We start from the raw sequence: 5,325 nt of genomic DNA on the forward strand, positions 1-5,325 counted from the left end.
AGACTGGCGACTGACATTCCCAGATCTTCAGTAACTTCTTCCATAAATTCAGGGATTTGGTTGGAAATGTGGGCTTGTCAGGTCACATTATCAGACCAAATCATTTCAAATACTTTAGCTGGGCTTGATTGAGATTGCCAATGGAATAGCCCCATAACCCTGCCCATTTGGCCCTCTAATATTCACACACACACACACACACACACACACACACACACACACACACACACACACACACACACACACACACACACACACACACACACACACACACACCGTATGTGTGTGTGTGTGTGTGTGTGTGTGTGTGTGTGTGTGTGTGTGTGTGTGTGTGTGTGTGTGTGTGTGTGTGTGTGTGTGTGTGTGTGTGTGTGTGTGTGTGTGTGTGTGTGTGTGTGTGTGTGTGTGTGTGTGTGTGTGTGTGTCAGTATCTGTAACATGGAAAAACACTGGGCGCCCAAACCGTCTTTTCACAATCACAACCAAATAAGCCCATGGGCGGAAGAAAGCATGTAGTCTAGGCCTAATATGACACTATATCAAGATGATATCAGCTATCATTCCTTCATTTCTTCTCTTTTGTGTGTGTGTGTGTTTGCACGTGTGGGTGTGTGTAAGTGTGTGTCCACGAGGGATATTGAGATGCAGCTCACCTGCCAATTCAGCTCTCTCTCTGCTTGTGTGTGTGTGTGTTTGTGTGTGTGTGTGTGTGTGTGTGTGTGTGTGTGTGTGTGTGTGTGTGTGTGTGTGTGTGTGCGTGCGTGCGTGCGTGCGTGCGTGCGTGCGTGTGTGTCAGACTGCATTGATTCAGAGGGTTTATTCAGTGAACAATTCAGACAATAATCTTCCAGACTGATAAGAGCTTTCATAATGTCTTGATGCTGCTGACCATCATGTGATGACTGTGACACAAACCACATCTAACTGGTGACTGACCCTCCTGGTGGGAAAGTGAAGCCAATGATGTTTGAGGATATGCGTTCAAGTCTCTTGTCTAAACTCTCAATGACGTCTTTAATCGCTCACGGACCGTATGACTGATCATTTCTCACCAGGTGAACATCCTGATCATCAACAGTGACCGTGTGACTGATCATTTCTCACCAGGTGAACATCCTGATCATCAACAGTGACCATAGGACTGATCATTTCTCACCAGGTGAACATCCTGATCATCAACAGTGACCATATGACTGATCATTTCTCACCAGGTGAACATCCTGATCATCAACAGTGACCGTATGACTGATCATTTCTCACCAGGTGAACATCCTGATCATCAACAGTGACCGTGTGACTGATCATTTCTCACCAGGTGAACATCCTGATCATCAACAGTGACCGTATGACTGATCATTTCTCACCAGGTGAACATCCTGATCATCAACAGTGACCGTATGACTGATCATTTCTCACCAGGTGAACATCCTGATCATCAACAGTGACAAAACGACCGAGTCGATTCCACTCTCCACTACTTTTGCTCTTCCCTTTTTCTCTCCTTCTGTCATCAGCCATCACTTTACCTGACTTACCTGTCCCTGCATCTCTCAGCACCATTCATGTACTGTCTTCATGATGACATACTGTACATACTGAAGCAATACATGGGGGTTTCAGTAGCTCCAGGTCAGGCCTGATACAGCTCTAAGCCCTCTCCTGCCTCTGAAGAGAGAGACAGACTGTTTAAGGTTTAAACATAGCTCCTGTAAAACCACGTCTCTCCATCCTCCTCTACCTGGAGAAGGTCTTTCTGTGATTTAAGGCAAGGTAAATACACGCTACGCACTTAGTAAGAACCTCAATGGTCACATTACCGAAAACTGACTTTAGGACGACACCATGTCAGAAATGGAATGAATTGGGCTTCTAAGGTGTGATGGTAGGTCTATGTAGTGTAGCACCAGGCCAGGGGAGGTAGAATACCTCAGTAACAGCTAAGGTGTGATGGTAGGTCTACTGTATGTAGTGTAGCACCAGGCCAGGGGAGGTAGAATACCTCAGTAACAGCTAAGGTGTGATGGTAGGTCTACTGTATGTAGTGTAGCACCAGGCCAGGGGAGGTAGAATACCTCAGTAACAGCTAAGGTGTGATGGTAGGTCTACTGTATGTAGTGTAGCACCAGGCCAGGGGAGGTAGAATACCTCAGTAACAGCTAAGGTGTGATGGTAGGTCTACTGTATGTAGTGTAGCACCAGGCCAGGGGAGGAAGAATACCTCAGTAACAGCTAAGGTGTGATGGTAGGTCTACTGTATGTAGTGTAGCACCAGGCCAGGGGAGGTAGAATACCTCAGCAACAGCTAAAGTAAGGCAGAAAATCAGAAGTACGATCAGATACAATCTGATGTATTTATGTTACTGTCTGGAATCAGTGACGACAGAATTAGGAAGACTTGAGAGGCTTTGGGATTGAACATGTCAAACGTGCAGGAATGTGTAGATGCCCTCAGCTTACAGACTGGTACATGGTATAGACAGTGACTTAGCCTACAACCCAGAGGGATAAATTATGTGAGTAAGCATGGTTACGGAAAACCATGTGTTCAATTTTGTATACTGAGAAGGAGCACAGACACAGACAACACTCCAAGACATTGTCATTTAAAGGTTGGTGTCTTTTTGCCTTGTGGTATTCAAACAAGCAGCTGAGACACTTGTCAATCAAACCTAGCTGACTCTATGGCCTTCCTGGGCTAAAAGGGATCATTTCCAAATACCCTATGCAAAACATGAAGTGTAATATACATTTGTTTCATACTATATGCATGATACACCATTGTCTGTATAGGCCTATATGAGTTACTTTCTCCATGCGTGACACTGTTGTCAGATTCTTCTCATTCCTCTCTACCTGACACATCTTTAAATTCCAGACCATATCTTCAAGAGAAATACCAAGGGGATTGTTCTATCACTGTATCCCTCCTCCTCATTCTCCTCCCTCTTTCTCTCTCCATCTTCATCCTTGTCTCCGGGTGGGAGGTGGAAGGAATGTGTCAGTCCCTTTGCCCTCTCACGCTCCATGTTTTCCCAGAGGATTAACCGGAAGATGAATGTGTATTCCGAGCTTCTTTCTGTATTCCGTCTCTTACCCGGAGTGCTGATGTCTCGCCTGGAGAGAAAGCTCGGAGTTAAACGGCGGGCATCCCGATTCGACATGATGCCTTCATCACAAAAGCATCTAGGATGGCCAGTCACTGCAGTGTCATATCCTTATTCCTTACACCTAGCCAATGGTTGATGGTGTTACTAATTGTGCACTGCAGTAATGTCTGATAACAATGTTGAGCATTGCTCATTGGCTATCTTGTGTCCAGCCTCTACCTTACGCAGCTTATCTACTGTGAAGGTGACTTGTTTATAGGGGATCTACAGACCTTTCAATATCAGATAATGCCACTCTGGATCAGTCTCACTCTGCCAAATCTTAACCATTAACCTCAGAGAAACATACTTCAACTGATCTTAGAGCAGTCTTTCTCCCTGCAACTCTACCAGACTGCTTGGCCCAGGTTCAAAACACAACTGGATCAGGCCCTGTGGGGATCAGTGGAAACACATTTGTTTCAAATCTCTTCTCCTAACGTTTGGTGTAGAGCAGTAAATAAAGATAAACTCTCTTGGAAGGGTTCAGAGTCTGCCTGTCTCTGTCTGATGGACTTACAGTGTTGTTCGATGGTGCAACAGGCTCTCTAAGCACAGTTCTAAGACCAACTGAGCTAAAGTCCCCCCAACACAGCCTGCTAACATGAACCATTAAGGGAGAAAGATGCAAAACTGACCATGACTAGGGGGAACTTATCCTACTCTGTAAGGGCTTCTACTGCTTTAGGAGAGAGCTATTTCTGAGGTTGCTGTCTGTAGATTCTTGGCAATAGACATATCACTCTCTGAGATGTCCCATTGATAGACTGATAGACCTCCCCAGAGGAGGAGGGATCCTTTCTATCAGACTGATAGAATGATAGAGTAATCTAGGCCTAGATCACGGAGGGATCCACTGGACAGACTGATAGAGTGATAGGGACATGTACTGATGGAGGGATGAAGGGATGGATCCATGGTACTAACAGACTGATAGACAGACAGGTCAGATCGATGCCTCTTCCTGAGCATTGCTGGCTTGTGCATTCCTAGCGGTGGTTGGACCGCGGAGAGGGCTGGTCTCTCTGGGTCAGCCCATATAGGGCTTGTCTGTCTGTGCCGGGCAGGAATGTTAGATGGGAGCAGCGTTCCTGTAATGGGAAGCATTCTAAGGGGATTTATCCACAGAATGTCAAACTCAATGCCACAGAGTATCAAACTTTGGAATGCTGTTTATAACGTAAATCTGGATCAGACAGACACCTGCCCGGGGAATATCTTTCCCTCTGTTCCTCCATCTGTCTCCTTTCCCCCCTCCATCCACCCTGAGCATCTCTTTCTCCATCCATCCTTTTGAGTCTCCCTCTATCCCTGATCCCTCCCTCCTTCCACCACAACATCTCCATCCCCCTCTCACTTTATCCCTCCCTCTCTCTCTTCATCCTTCTTGCTGTATCCCTGATCTCTCCCTTCCATTCCATTCCTTACCCTGCATCCCTCCCTCCAGTGCTAATCACCTGATCCTTGATAGACAGCAGCCCATCATTTTCCCAGACCTTCCCAGAAATTGACACAGAAGTCAGTAGCCTAAAAAGCTACTTTTGTAATCTTTTTTGGTGGGGGAAACATTTTCATATTCAGAGATATGTGCAACTCAAAAAAATCCTTTAAAAGCTGGAGAGACAGTCCGGTTCAATCATGGTCATGTAAGTAGGGCCTAGGCCTATTTGACATGCTGTACTGACCCAGGTCAGACCAAGAACCAGAATAGAATGGTTATGGAGAGAATGTATTTTCCCACTCTGTCATTACCTGCCAGACTGTTTCTTCTCTCTGTTAAGGGAGACACCTGTAGTGGGCATCCCTCACGTCTCTGGCACATCCATCAGGTCAAAACTCTAGTTATAACCCCCCTGGCAGACACACACAGTCTGAAGTTTCTCCAGAGTCCAGTGCCATGTGTGAGTAGGCCCATGCTAACTGAGTTATGTTGATATTATCCAGGAGTTTTGACCTGTCTCCTGACTGCCCATGTCCCTTCACTTTGATGGATGCTCTGGTTTTCATCATAACAACTTATAACAGAGGGAGGTAAAAAGGTGAATTGTCATAGTTGTGGACTTTTCCAATGGGTCTTGGGGTACAAAAATAAGTATACGAAAATATCTTCACAAAAAGTAGAAGTCTTTGTACAAGCACAATTAATCAGAGACGATTAAAAAAAAGCAGACCCCAATGT

Source organism: Salvelinus fontinalis, unplaced genomic scaffold (genome assembly GCF_029448725.1).
Source record: "Salvelinus fontinalis isolate EN_2023a unplaced genomic scaffold, ASM2944872v1 scaffold_0598, whole genome shotgun sequence".
Classification (NCBI taxonomy): domain Eukaryota; kingdom Metazoa; phylum Chordata; class Actinopteri; order Salmoniformes; family Salmonidae; genus Salvelinus; species Salvelinus fontinalis.